Source organism: Nomia melanderi, chromosome 1 (assembly GCF_051020985.1).
Source record: "Nomia melanderi isolate GNS246 chromosome 1, iyNomMela1, whole genome shotgun sequence".
In the NCBI taxonomy this organism is placed as follows: domain Eukaryota; kingdom Metazoa; phylum Arthropoda; class Insecta; order Hymenoptera; family Halictidae; genus Nomia; species Nomia melanderi.
This window is the reverse complement of record NC_134999.1, coordinates 34,371,183-34,386,347: the sequence shown is the minus strand read 5'-3', so window position 1 is coordinate 34,386,347 and position 15,165 is coordinate 34,371,183. Positions and strand designations below refer to the sequence as shown.

Here is a 15,165-nt window from a genome sequence, read left to right as displayed (position 1 = left end):
CGGGAAGATTGTTGTCGCGGAAACAAAAAGTCACCGCGAAAGCGGGAACACCCGGTATTAGCGTTCATCGGGAGAGAGAGACCCCCTGATTACCGGCCACGCAGCGTGTGCGTATCCATTTGCCAGCGGCCATTGTGCTCCCGGCGATCCGCTAGGAAGCATTGTGGCCCGCCGAGGCGACGAGAGGCTCGGTGCGGGAGCAGCGAGCCGGCCGGGGAGGAAGGTAATAACGTGGCGCCTTGTTCGTCGATTAAACGACACATTGTACCGGACTTTTCTTTGATTGGATTACGGTTTACGGATCGGAGGGCCGGGCCCCGTGAAAAATGACCACGCGACCGGCAAATCCCCGTGAGAAGTCGCGACGCGCAGGATCCTTTCAAAACTCACCCCCGATGTCGGCACCTTCTTATTCTTAGGAATCGAGGTCGCCGAAGGATCTTAATTTCTCAACGACGGATTAATCCCCGGCGATCCTAACCCGAATACCGTGACAATTGTAATTCACGAGGAGGAGCTTGTCGTCGAACGCGCAACGATCGCTGGTAAAGATGGAGGATCATTGTCCAATTTCGATCGTGGGTCCTTCGATCAGCAAACTAGGAGGAAACTGGGGACCGCCGAATCGTTGTCCAGGGGGAATCGGTCTCGTGGAAACCGGGAGGGCAATTTCTTCGGGGCCAAAGGCGAGCTGCGGGAGAAAGAGGGCAGTTAAAGTCGGGGCTCGCGCGGTCAGTGACGCGTAATCGTCGGCAGGGAAACGAAGGGGGAGAGGAAAAGCGCGCGAAGGAAAAGGCGGACGGACCGAGGAGAAGCCGGGATTGGAGAGAGAACAGTGGGAAACGGAGTGGAGAAGAGAAAAGCCGCGCGATCGTGAAAGAGGGAACGCGGGAGAGGAGAGAGAGAGAGAGAGATAGAGTCGGAGAGAGAAAGAGAGAGCGAGAGAGAGAGAGAAGGTGGCTTGGGCAGTGCGTATCGATCTGGCCGCGTTACGTGCGTGCCGGAGGTTGGGGTCCTGGCGTGGACCAATCGGAGGGCCACTCCTCTCTCTTCCTCTCTGTGCTCCTCTCCTTCTCGCACCGGGGACTCGATCTCGCTCTCCTCTTCCCTCCGACGCGTCGCTCCTCTCCGTTCGACCGCTGGCGAACGCGTATACGCGGCGGATCTCGCGCGCGCGCCGCCGGAGTGTGTGCCTGCTTGATTACGTCGGCTGATAACGCAACGCGGCCATGTCGATACAATGAAATGGCGGACGAGCGGGGACCTCCCGCGTGGCACACGCTCCTTCGACTGATACGACACGCTGTTGCGCGTTTATGAGCCTTCGTTTGCTGTCACCCGGAACTGGCGTGTTCCCTTGATGGATAGAGAAGTTTTTTCGGTAGGTTCGATGGAGGATTGAATCGTTAGATTAACGGGAATATCGGAGAAAGCGAGAGATAGATAGTTGACGAGAACTGGTAGATTGTAACGAGAAGTTCAGTTGTTTTTGTGTAGACTAAGAAAACAAATTAACAATTAGAACGATTTCTAGAAGCTAGACGAGAAGGACTTTGGTAGTTAGATTGTTCTTTCGAAAGTAAGAACAATCTTGCGAGATATATACTCTGCTCGAGATATAAACTAATCTGGATACTCGTTTCCCCCGAAGTCCTAAACCACAATCACTCTTGCAAAGTTTCGGAACGCCGGGGATCCGGGTACAAATTAGAACTGCGAAAGTTTCGGCGAACGGTCTCGCTTCTAAACCGGAGTCCCCGGAATCCGCGCGCTTCGAGGACGTGGGAAATATTTGCCGAAGTTGATTCGACTCGATCGGCGAACGGAGAAATTCGCCGTGTTCGAAATCCGCGCGACTTTCGCGAGAAGCCGCGGCGCGCCTTTCCACGGACGTCACGCCGGAACAATGGGCCGGCGGACGATAAAGATTTCACCGTGAAATCCGGCACGCCGCCGGATGTCGCTCGCAGGAAACGGCTTATGAAACCGCTTCCTGTTCGACGGTTCGAGCGTAAAAGTATCGGCGCGATCCGCAGGAACGTCCTACCGGCCTCGCGTAAAATTTGTCCGCGGCTCTTGCTCCGCGCTCATGAATATTCACTCGCCGTTAGCCTAAAAGTCAGAAGAAAGTTAAACAGCGGCGCCGGGGCTCTCCCCGTGACGCCATTCAGAAAGTTCGAGGGATCAAGGCGATCCTCCATCCCACGGCGATCTATTAGGGCCACAATTAGGCAAAACATCGGGATCCCCGCGATGAGCAACCGTGAAAATTGTTCCCGACTCCCGAAACTCGTGTTGCATCGTTCTGGACAAATTGCCCTTTGTTCTTGGGACAAAGGGAACCCGTGTCTCGGTTTATAAATAAAATATTAGAACAATCCTTTGTAGGATATCCTCGGAACTGGAACTTTGAACGGTGGAGTTTGAAAGGCGGACTTTGAATGTTCGCGGTTGTTATCGATATTTAGCGGAGGGCCGACGTGAGAATCATTCGAAATCAAAGTACACCGGAAGAGTGTGGCGACGATATAAAGGTTCTTTAGCGTCCGACGGAGTATTTAATGGAAAACAGTCCGAGCAGCGTGTGCGTGGGTCTGTATAATGACGATCCGAATCTACTTGGATCCGGTGAATCCCACGGAAAACCCTTTGAACTTGAGTCGAGAGGGGTCTCTCGTCGTGCGCGAAATAAAAGAGCGCGGTAGCGAGCGTGGCGGCGCACGGTCGCGAAGCGGCCATCTCGTCGTGCTTTAACCAGACGGATTCGCAACCGTTCGACCGGGCGTGAAGCCCGGAACGGCGTATATCGTCGATTAACGAGGAAATTCGATGAAATCGTAAATTCGTTCGCTCGTGCCGGGCGGCGCGCGGTGCCGGTCGGTCCCGGGGCGGCTCGGCTGTATTTGCCAATAAACGCTCGAGTGTATATTCACGCGCGTGCACACACGACGGGAGCACGCGGGAAACAACGATGACCATGCCGGGGCCATCGGGGAGCAGTAAAATTTGCTAAACGATGTAAATAATGGACGGGAACAGTTGGACAGTTTTCAGTTATTTTCCCTCGGTCGCGCATAATTCAAGCGAAATTTATTGTCGCTGCTCAATTACGCAAAATATTGTCAAAAAACTGCGGACACCGCCGCGCCCAGCTCACCGCCCGCGCGATGCCCATTGTCTACCGCGCTCATCCCGCCAGGAAAATAACGCTAAATACCTATCGATCATCTTTCGCGCCTCTTTCACGCGTTCCCGTTTTTCCCCGTTAAACGACGATAAACGGGTCCGCCATTGAAGCCCCCTCTTAAGCTCGGTGTACATTTGGGAGTAAAACTATCGCGGATGCTATCGACGTTTCTCGCCGATGAATATTCCGCTGGAAATTATAATGCACTTACAATCAGTTTGACAAACTTATGGGAACTCTATACACTTCTCTAATATTTCTCTCTTAACTTCCCGGTATCTCATTCCCAATACCTTCGCCATTAACACTAACAGCCACGTTACAGGAATTAGAAACATCATACTTTACATAAACTTAAACATTCATTTCCTCGATAACGTATTAAACAAATTTCGTTAGACATTTGAAATACAAGAAACACAGAGCAATCGTTACAAATAACGTTGTCATCTTAGTTTCATTATTAAGAAAACTCTTTCGACCATATGCAAGTGTCTAAGAGTTTCTACTTTACAGTCAAACAGTAGTATAAAAATACGTTCCATAGAAAAATGAGTCCATAGAAAAATGATATCACTGAAAATCGGGTGACACGCGAGTCAAAGCGTTAAGACACACAGCTTCCACCCACCACTTACGGCCGTACACCCGCCGAATTCGATCGGCGACTCTCACGGCCGCTCCTCCATCGTTTTCCACCTCAACCTCCATTGTTTCCCCGGCGGAGAGCGTGGGGTGTTGGCGCGAGATACGAGGCACCCGGAGTGGAAATCACGAAAGTCGTACGGCCGCTCGCTCGCTCGCTCGCTCGGGATTCGCCCCCTCTAATCTGGTCTCCTTGGTTTCGCCCTCGGGCTTCGTCGACCGGAGCAGAGGACCCACACCCCCGGCAGCCGACTGGGTTACTTCCGAGGGTGCAAACGAGCGAGCAAGACCGAGCTAAGAAAGTCGCCGGAGAACGGTGCGAGACGGATAAAAAGAGGGGGTGGAGACACGTGGGGGTGGACAGGAGGCGGTTTAAAGGGTAGCGAACGCCTCGACAAAAGCAACCCTCTTAAAGCTCTCGGTCCTCGCTCTGCCTACCAATGCGAATCCGAAGCCGGATTCCAGATTTTCCGAAAAGAGTCGTGCCTCGCGAGACACCACCTTCCGAGGGTGATTCCGGGGGGAGAAGGAAATTAGTCTAATAAAACGGCTCTCTTCCCGGCTGATTTATATCCCGGGGAATTACTATCTCTTACCTATTATTCCTGTAAATAATGGATTCGATAATTACCCCTTGGCGAGGAGGGTAGTGTGGAATGATAAGGGAGAAAGTGTTGATAAGTGGGGAGAGATAAGGCAACGGTGTGGAGGACGGTCTCGATGAGAGTTAATGTTAACCTTCGATCGATGTAGAAAATCGTGTGAACTTGAATAAATTGAGCTGTATAAATGAGTAAGGTATTAATTGTCTCTCGGTGTACAAAACTTCTCGACCTTCCGCTTACCTTTCTCCTCCCCCGGTGTCCCTCAGCCTTTCAGGGACTCGAAATCCCGGTGCACGACGCGTCGCCCTTCAAGCGGATCCGCGAGTCCAGGAAAAAGTCATTATTCCGATCGGGGAAAGAAACGGAGCCGAAAAAACAACCGGGGAAGAGAGAGCGAAATCGTAAGTAGGGACGCGGGAGAGCGTCGTCGTCTCTAATCTGGGACGCGGCACGAGAAGCGAACCCTAATCCAGCTTATCCAGAAAGTAATTTTGAGTCTTTTGAAAGCGACCCGCCCCCGCCCCCCTCGCCGCCTCGTCCGAGAGAAGGAATCCCGGGAGGACGGACCCCGCGCGACTGCTCGAGGATTTTAAGTTCCCTGGAAGGACCTCGACCATCTCCCACCCCTTACGACGGAACTTTTCCATCCCCCCCTCCCATCCAAGCCTCTCCTCGTTTCCCGGTGACGCTATCAACGAGGAGCAGTTGTTTTTCTCGATTTCGGTCGGGGAAATTAGTAAGGAGAGTGAAAAAAAGGGGAGAGATCCTCGGACAGGATAACGGGCCGAGTCTCGAGGGTGAGAGACACGAATTAAGCGGTTGAACTGTGCAACCCCTTTCGCTCGGGACGATTAACGCTCGGATATTAATAAGAATCAAGGTTTCCCGGGGTGAAAGGGAGTCCGACGGTACTCGGGTAGGTTGAAAAATATTTTAGAATCTTCGTTCACCGAAATGTTCAACCTGCTGACTGGCAAAGTTCGCCGGCATCGAAATGGCAAATGATCATCGAGTAATGGTCGACAGAGAGGCAACGGCAGACGGAATACTAGGAGCCAGTAGAAGAGAGAGACAGAGAGAGACCGAGCGAGAGAGAGAACGAGGAGAGGGTGCATCGTGTGCTGGAATATTTCGAGAGTACTCGATGCATTGTCACTCGGGCCTACCCTTGGTCCACCCTCTCGCCGATTCGAAACCAACCCCGGTACACGCGAGGGGGAGAGGTAGTTGCACGTGCGGAGCCTGACGGCTGGTTGGCCGAGTTGCGCGCCTATACACGGTGTCGCGTTTAAACCGAACCTCCGCGATCCAGCAACACCGATTCCAAACTCTCTCTTTCAATCTCAACCTGACCAACATCGCAAACTCAACATACGCACATTCACCTCTCAAAAGTCACACCGACATACCGATTCACCGAACAATCTCTCAAACCTCCACGATCTGGTTCTACAATCATCATCTTCAGACCTATGACACCATCGACACACTCGAAAGTTCAACATCAATGCCAAAGACCGTCCTCTGAAAGTATCATTCCCGACCTGTAGCATCAACAACGGTGCACCCGACAATGATCTATACCCGCGCGAACACGCGAGCGTATCCCGTCTGCGTAGCGGCTGGCCAATACCCTTTAGCCAATCAATCAATCAGCAAACGTCCGTCGCGTGGATCGGCAACCCTTCGGCACACCCTGGGACACCCCGTATGGAGGTGGCGCGGAGGGGCAGGCGCGTGGAGCTGTTACCTAACCCAACCTGCGTGGCCGGCTCTCGCGGCCGTACATGGCCAGGATGGTCTAGTACATAGTCGGTTCGCAGGTACGTATGTAGCTAGAGGGCCAAGCTTCATCCTAAGCAGCCCTCCCCCGTCGGCCGGGTGTAGGCAGCCAGCGTATTATATACGTAGTGGAGGCTGGAGGGTCCTCACCGCCGCAACATTACGCTGATTGCCTGAATTATCCGCAACCAGGCTGTCTGTGCGGCTCTATGTACGCATGTACGCGTACATAGAGAACGGTCCCGTGTATATACGAGCCGGTCGGATACATACGCGCATCCTCCTGCCGCCTCTGCTGGTACTCGTCGACGTACTGGCTCCGGCTGGATGGCTGGCTGGCTGGCTGGCTGGCTGGCTGGCTGGCTGGCTCGCTGGCTGCGTACCTACACGCGGCTCGATACGTTCCCGCGTATGTGTGCGGGGGTGTGCGTGTGCGTGCGGAAAGCACAGCCGTATATTTGCGGTTCGCCGGCGGCCGTTCGCCCGTGTGTGGGTATCGTCGCGCACGTACCGAGGCTTCTAGAGGAGCGAAATTGAAAACAAGCGCGCGAGCGCGAAAGACACCGCGACGAGCTGGAATAACGAATCGACGAGCACCGCGACCAGTTGAATTCGCGAGGTTTCCTTGGGAAGCGTCGCGAGAAGGCGATCAGGGAGATTCGATTGATTAATCGAACAGAGGAAGATCGAGAGTTGAAGCTATCGAGAATTCCAAGAGTCGAACGTGAAAAATAATGTAGGAGTAATCCATTTCGTTTACCGGATAGGATTCGCGAGTAAACAAAGGACAATTGGTCGGCCGCGATCAGACCTTTTAGTCGATATCAAAACGCTCGCCGGTGGATTGAAATGTTACAAACTAATAAAATTCCACGGTTCACGAGTTCATAGCGGCGCTGAAAGGACGAAGGGATGCTCGAGGGTTGATAGGTGACCCGTGGCAGCCACCCTCGGACAGCCGAGCCGGCCATGAATTCCCTTCGACTCCGCTCGACGTATTCCGCGTCGGAAGCACGGGGAAGGGTTAAGGGCGCGTATCGCGGCCGTTGATTAATGTACTTCGTCCTCGGGTCGAGTCATCCCGCATCGCCGCGGCAAGCCCGGACAGGCGTGTCGTTTATAATCTACCATCTACGAGCGCCCCGGGATCCCGAAGAATCGAACCGGAGGCGAGCGATTCTTCCGACGCGGACATCTAGCCGGCTACTTGGTCTCCTTTCAACCGTGGAACCAAGGCGAGCCCCGGATCGAGTATCAACGGCCATAGAGGCGCAAACAACGAGCGCGTCGCTAGCCGGGAGACAAAGTCCACTTGCGATTCATACCCGGCCGCTTTGCATTTTTCACCCCGTCGCCGACGGACCCGTTCAACGGATCGGCCGAGCGGTTAATGGAGCCCGGCCTCTAAAGCGTCCATTTAGCGATTCTTGTGGAGGCTGCCCCTTTTCGATCGCCCGTATAGAGGGCACGGGCCAATCTCGGCGGACAGAGGCGCGGATAGGAGCGCGTAGACGCGTGCTCGGCCCGACGGAATCACCGTGCGCCCTGTGCGAACGCGGAAAGAAGAGGGAAACCGGAAGCGAGAGGAACGGAGGAGGACAGAGGGAACGGGAGGAACGACGCGTTTCGATTCCGGTGACATAGTGACACGGAGCCCGTCCGCGTAGGCCAGCCATTGGCCTGTTCCTGATAAATAGAACGGTACCGGGAACAGTGTCGCGAGTACCGACAATGGGGGTGCCGGAAGACCGGGGCAGCTTTAATTTCCTCCCGTAGTTCCTGGCAATTACCGCGTGGCGCACCCCGATAGCCATCTCTATCTCCGACCACAATGCACCCGGTTCCGAGGCCCCCGCCCCCGCGTCGCGCCGCGCACGCTATCAACCCCATCGCGACGACATCTCCGGCACAGTGTTTCTCAAGCCCTCCGCCGCCCCCGAGCCTGCCGTCATTGGACCACTTTCGCGGAATGCCGGCTAGAATTCCGCCGGAACTCGAGCACCGGGGCGACTCCGAGGACGCAGCTTCGTCGCCTTTATCCCTGCGAGGACGCGGCGTTCTTTTTGTCCGCGTCACGGGATAGATCGATTTTAGAAGCTTCAAAGGATATTCCTCGAGCGGGACTCGGTGTTCTTGCCGAGACGGAATCGTTGGTATCGCGCGAAGGTAGATAGATGCCTTTTTCTTCTGTTCGCCAAAACTGTGTAACCTTTCGCGAGGATCACGGTGTAAGCTGAGTTCACCGCGAGAGTGTCGTAATGTTTGAACTTTCTCAGGAATTATTGAAATCATTCCGACAGAGTTACGAGAGAAATTCAGTGAAGGGGTTAGTTAGTAACTAGACGATGGTAACGCGAGGACTGTGGCAATAAGTCATTAACCACCTCTAATGTCATCCGTCTTGTATGAAAGAGAAAGTAGGCAAAACTCTGGTAGCAGTGAACGCGTTAATAATCTGCGAACCGTCGCGTTACACGGTTCCTTAAGCGCGCGGAGAATGGAAGCCACGACCGATTACGCGATCGCAGCCGGCGGTGGCATCCCCGTTCCACCCCCGAGGCGTTCTCCACGGTCGCGCGGGGACAAAGCTTGGCTGGAGACCAAAGTAAACGCGTCGGGAAGTTTTATCGCGCGGAACTCGGCCGGGTCGCCGGCGAACGAAGCCGATTAAGCCAGTCGATACCCGTAAGTATTCCGCGGGAACAAGAAGAGAGGAGAGAGAGAAAGAAAGAGAGAGAGAGAGAGAGAGAGAGAGCGTAGCTCGCGGGATCGTCGGGCTGTTTAACTCTCTCTTCTTCCGAGTCCTTCGAGGAGGAGTTCGCGAATGGCTCGGCTGCCGATTCGAGAACGACTGCCTTAAGTTCCCGACTTCTTCGCGGAAGACCTTCTTCCTCTCCGCCTCCGTCGGCCGCGGGGGACGGAAAGACTGCCGGCAACATTATCGTGTTTTAATTTAACTTGCAGCTGCACTTTAATTGGACTTCGGCTGAATGAGGAGACGCCGCTCGACGAGCAAAGCGAGCGAACTGCCAGGCCAGACCGAGCCTCTTCCTTCTTCCATTTTCCGCCGCCCGACCGACCCCCCTCACCCTTTCCCTTGCTCGTCTACCCCTTTCTCCCGGCGTCCCGACGACGGGAAAAATTGTTAATCCCGGACATTTCAAAGGAATATATTATTAACAAGCGAAACGATTACTTCGTTTATGCTCTCGTAGATAGTCTTGTAAAGCGACGGCGAACGAAGTCCCGCGGGTTTCGCGGGGAGGTGGAGATCGGTTTCTGGTGCTCGGCAATTTGTCGCTGTTAAGTGAGCGGTACAGTTCGTCGGGTTAATCAGGGAACCGTGACGATTTTGCGCGCGACACGGTACAAAGCCCAGGCATTCACGCCAGCGGGTCTTCGCTCTCGAATCGCGGATTCGTTTCGTTCCTGCGACACCCTCCTTATCTGTTCGCGCTTAATGAACGCCAAAACTGTCGGGAAGCCCGCTCGCGGCTTCAGCGCGACGCTTACCCCGATTCCGTGTACAATTGCAACAATGTCCCGGGCGGAAGGCGGTCGAGATCAAAGAGAGAACGAAGACTTATCGCGACAGCGGGAAATAAACTCGTGGATCGACGGGGATTAAGCCGGCGGACGGAATTGGGGCTGGCGCGTCGATATGGCTGCGCCTCGCGGGCCCTAAAAACCTGATTCCATCGTTGATCGACTGTTCAACGAATTCGTGAACGATGGAAACGGAAAATAAAAGCTGCACGCTCGAAACGCCGGTTACAGATGAATCGAAATCGAAAGATAGACGGACCGACGCGATAGTTCCCGGCGTAGAGCCTGGAAACCATATTCCACGATAGATCAACTGTTCAACGAACTCGCGAGCGGTGGAGATGGGAAATTGAGAGACCGAACCCTCGAGACAGTGGTTCAAACTGAATCGGAATCGAAGAATAGGCGGCTCGTCGCGATGATTCCCGGAATTGGGACAAGTTGGATCCCTCCTCGACGAGGGGACGCGGAAAATAGCGAGAAGAAAAGGTCGGACGGGGTTGCGCGATGCCTCGTCCCGCGCTGCGTGATCTTCTTCCCTTTTTCCCGGAGCGCGGTGCACGCGCGAAAGCCATCAACCCCGTGATATTCCATTGAACGGTCCCGTCGTACCGGCGAATCCTTTCCTCCCGCGGAGTCCCGCGGGTCCCCGTTTGAGAATCCCTGTCCGAGGTCGAGAGCACTTATTCGGGCCATAACTCCCGCACACGTTCCCTCCGTTACTGCCCTCCCGGCCTCATAAATACGTGAGACGGCTGGCGAGGAGGGCGGCGAGGGGGGCGGCGGCGGTCGGTTCGTCGAGGGTGGCACGAAAACGACGACAAACCAGGCAATGGGGCGGGAACGGATACGAAGCACGGGAATCCGGGACTTTAAAACAAATATATCGCGCGTAAATCCAGCGTGGATGTAAGTCACGGCACCCCAGAAGGGACGCCGGTGGATGTATCCAGGAGAGACCAGGAGGAAACCGGGGGCCGGGAGCAAATCGTCGCTGCTTTACTTTACATATTTCCTGCGGAATGGCTGCCGTCAGCCCGAGAGAGGAATGACGAATGGAACGAGACACTTTCGCGGGTTTTCTGGCTGTTGCGTCGCGGATGAAAAAGTTTATTCTCCGAGAGATTAATCTTGCAGCTCCGGATAGCGTACAATGAACGCGAATATTGTTTTGCTCCGCGCGACCGGACCGTAAGATGATTCCGCGGATATTAATAATCCGTTTACTCGATTCAATGGAACTCGGGACGCGGGGGATTGTTGCTCGCCCCGATGGAACACGCGCGGCGAAGTAATCACGGCGCAGAAAGAACGGCCAAGGCAACGGGTTAAGATATTTCCGGTGCTCCATCGTTCGAGCGGAATCGAAAAGACACGTTAAATGGAAGAAATCCGTGGAGCGGGTCGAACGTCGCGCGCTCGGCATGCAGAACAAACGTCGCCGGCGGAACGCGCGTTAAATGTTCAATTATCGCGTCGTTAAATCGAACGTGATTACGTTTCGCGGCGAGGGCTTTTGTGCGGGCGTCGCGGCGACGTCGAAGAAACGCTGAATGCGAGGTCTAATGCAATTCCGTTTCCGTAATTATTATATTTCTTAGAACGTGTCTCCTGGCGCCCGGGCCGTGACCCGGGCTCGAAGTAAGTCGCGCAGGCCTGCGAGCCTGGGGCGCCCGGAAAAACGGAACATTTTTCCAACGTCGAGGAAACAAATTACTTGAAAATTACTCGCCTGGGATTGACGTTTGATTGCGCGGCGCTGCCTTCCTTTCCTTCCGCCCCGGCCTCCGCGCCGCTGCGGTGCCGCGGTTCGAAGGTAGGTCGAAGGTAGAACACATTTATATACATTGGATACGAGGGAACGCGTAAACCTCGCTTTATGCCGCGCGCACACGTGCACGGTTCAGCCTCTTCTCACCCTTCATCTCGTACGATCCTCTCTTATTCTCTGTTCCTCTCTCGCCCTCCTCCCCTAACGCCCGCCCTTCGTTTCCACCTTCCACCCTCCGCTCGCTCTCTTTTTCTGTTTACATCGCTTCTCGCATTATCGCCTTTTTCGTCGAGTCTGGCTTAATTCACTGGAAATTATTCATTTGCCTAATTGCCACTCGTCGACCCGGATCGTCGAGGCTCCGCTGAGAAACCTCGAACCTTCAGCCGCAATCCCCTGCATCCCTTCGCGTTCGACTCCTATCCGCGACAGCCTATCCGCGAGCCTTTCGTTCTGTGAGCCCGTCGCGCGAACGGCTCGTCGTCCCAGTGATTCCTCGGTAATCTCTTAGTCGAGATCAAAGCGATCCTTCGTTAGGATTAATATCGATTAACCCTCGATCTCGCAAAGAATCCTATAAGCTCCAAGTTATCTTCGCGACGTTTCACCTTCCGCCTTACAATATCGTGTCATTCAGCTTTCTGCAGTTGAAACATTATTTCCGTTAACTGTTGAACCAACTTGCTTGGTTCAGAGTGAATCTGCACATAGAAGCATGGAATTCTTTGTCTCACCAATACACTATCAACGATAAGTTCTTCTAACAAGTGCAACTGCGAAATTAAACCGTAGGACAAGGAGGATCGAAGCTAATTTCAAACTAAGAATCGATGGCTCGCGATGCGAGGATCGAGACAGCAGCGAGATCCAGGTATCCAAGCCCCAAGGTTATATTTCGCGGGGGTGGCGAGCGGCAAGAGTCGGTGTCGCGGTGGTCCGAGCGCGCGTTTTCCGTGGGCGAGCACCGGGATTCATGAATACCGGAGTATTTGCACACGGTGCGCCGATACATACGGGGCGGCCGCGCAGACACTTCCGGCCGCGTGTGCGCGCGCGCGATCGGCGGCCGAACCGGCGCTCGCGGGGGCGAGCGTGTGTGTCGGTGTTTGGTAACGCGCCGGTAAAGTCCCCGGGGGCTTAATACGGTATGCACGTCTGTCGTTCGTTCGCGAGCTCGACCCAATGTGGGCTCGAACCAGCTACCAGCTAATATTCCACGAGAGGGCCCTGGGCTACGTGCCTGGACTCCCGAATACCTTGCGAAACCTGTGGAAACTCGGGAACCGGCGACGCAGCAGCATCGCCACGGACGGCCGCCGGGTTTATTTTTGGCCGAGGAATCATCGGCCAAACACTCGCTCTCCTCTGACATTCGGCAAATATTGATAAGCCCGCGCAACAATTCCCCGGCGAAACCGAACGATTGTAATTGAATTTTTAACGGCGCCCGATACGGCTCCGTGAAACAGCGTTCCTCGCCCGGGGGTTGAAAAATTGATAAACGCGCGGATATTTTCAATTCTCCCTCGCGCCCGCGACATTTCATTCTTCTAAACTGAAACGAGTAATTATTATTAGATCACGTAAGACCCGCTCCCCAACGATTTAACGTAACAAATCACAGCGCCGCTCCTACAGTCCGTTTCCATGCGGACACTAACGAATCCATCCATCACGGGGCGAGAAGAAAAATCCGAATTCCGACGTGCAATTAGAATCCCATGGAACACGTGTGACTGACCGTGGCAACGGAGAGTTACTTACTCGCGTCGCGGCGGACGCGGAGAACCGGTTGCCGGCGAGGAGCGGTGATTGGGACGCGTTTCAACGGGGAACCGTGGATCCAACGGCGAATTCCATCGATCATCTCCGCGCGCGGAATTTCGGCGGCGATTAAAATCCCGCGACGCGTCGAAGCGACCGACAATGGTGGCCGAAAGTTCGTTTGCGACGCGTTTGCCAGCGGCGGAACGGTTTTAAAGCCATCGGGGGGCAACGAGCGGTCCGGGATCGGCTCCGCCGGCCGGGGGTGGTGCAGAGCGGCGGCGGGGGACGGCAGGACAATGGCAAAGCGCGGAACAAAGCCTATCCACGGGTAATTCGAAATTCGCGTCGTCCTGTGCCCGCGCGCGTCCGTAATTAACGGTAACCTCGTGTCCTGGCCCGATTAAAAAAGGACGCTGTATAATTGCGCCCCGGCTCTCCGCCGCTTGTCACACCCCCGCGGCGTGTCACGATTTTAACGAACTTCGGCCCGTTAGCGGAGCTTCGTTATCGGAGATTGGAGGCTCGACCGAGGGAAAGATCATTTTTTCCCCCGAGCACGGGGGAAATGATCAGCTCGCCGTTACGGGGGGTTGGGCGCCGCGCCGGTGTGTCCCGTCGGCCAATTAAAACTGTCCCGGCGCTTAGAACACCATCGGTTCGGTAAAAATATTTCGGATACACGCCATTCGACGCGCAGAAGAGTCGCCACGGTTCTCCAATTCGTCATCGATCGCGGAAACCGTTCCGTCCGGCGCGCCGCGTCGAACGGACACCCTTATCTTGCCTCGATATCGGCGATCGACGCCGGCGAAACGCGGCTGCACCGGTTATCGATGAATATTCATCGTACCCCGGTCGATCCCGCTCCATCTATCTTTCGGACATCAACGTTGGCGACGCAAGACGCGTATGGCGCGACGGGGCGGCGGGGCCAGGAAGGGCAGCGAGAGGAAACGGAGACGGGCGAGCGTATGCACGAGCGTACCGCGAGAGAACGGCGGGAAGGGGATCACGGAGGCTGTGTCGAATAATTGCCAACTATTCCAGGCACGCAGCTTAAGACGCGGGGGAAACGGTTCTTGGCGATGCTGTGCGAGACCGAGAGGGGTGTAGAGGGAGGAGGGTTAGCGAGGCGGGCCGAAGGGGACGAGACGAAGAGAATGGAGGCGGAAAATGAGAGAAACAAAGACGAGTCGACGCTGCGTGCGCGACGAAGAGAGACCGAGTTAAGAGAGGAAGAGAAAGAGAGAGGAGAGAGAGAGAGAGGAAGAGCGAAACAGAGAGAAGACATAGAGAGCGAGAAAGAGAGAGAGAGAGAGAGAGAGAGAGAGAGAGAGAGAGGGAGCTGGCGACGAAGTTGGAGAAGGAGAGCGAGCTGTTAGGGGTCTAGCGCGAGAGGAGGCGAACGGGGACAGAGCAAGAGAGCGGCGGGATACGAACGGAAGAGAACGAGAAGGGCATAGGAGAACGGCGGAGGAGAGAAGGAGAGTGGGAGTTGCCAAGATGGCGCCACCAAGAGAGTAGTAGCAGCGGGACCAGAGGTAGGAGGCGAGAGGTGGAGAACGTGTTCCGGGAGGAGGAAGGGTAAAAGATAAATGACGTGTCCACCGCCTCCACCGTGCAACCTCGACTGCCACCGACATCGCCGCGAAGACGCGGCGAAAGAAGAAGAAGAAGAAGAAGAAGCGGTTAGGGGACGACGGGAAGCCTCCATTAAACATTGGCTCGCTTGCTTTACCCTTTAGCCTCTTCTCCTCTCGGTTTCCTTGGCCTCCGCGCCGCCGGCTCCTCACCTTCGCCCGCCGCCACGCCGGCTTCTGTCGGGGATTATGGATCGAGTTGCCAGCCAATTTCTCGCTTTT

General features: G+C 55.0%; 1 long non-coding RNA gene across 2 annotated transcripts in view; it reads right to left on the bottom strand.

Moving 5' to 3' along the window:
- Positions 1–15,165, bottom strand: part of LOC143175071 (uncharacterized) — a 172,064-nt gene that overhangs the window by 29,589 nt on the left and 127,310 nt on the right. The window lies entirely within an intron of this gene.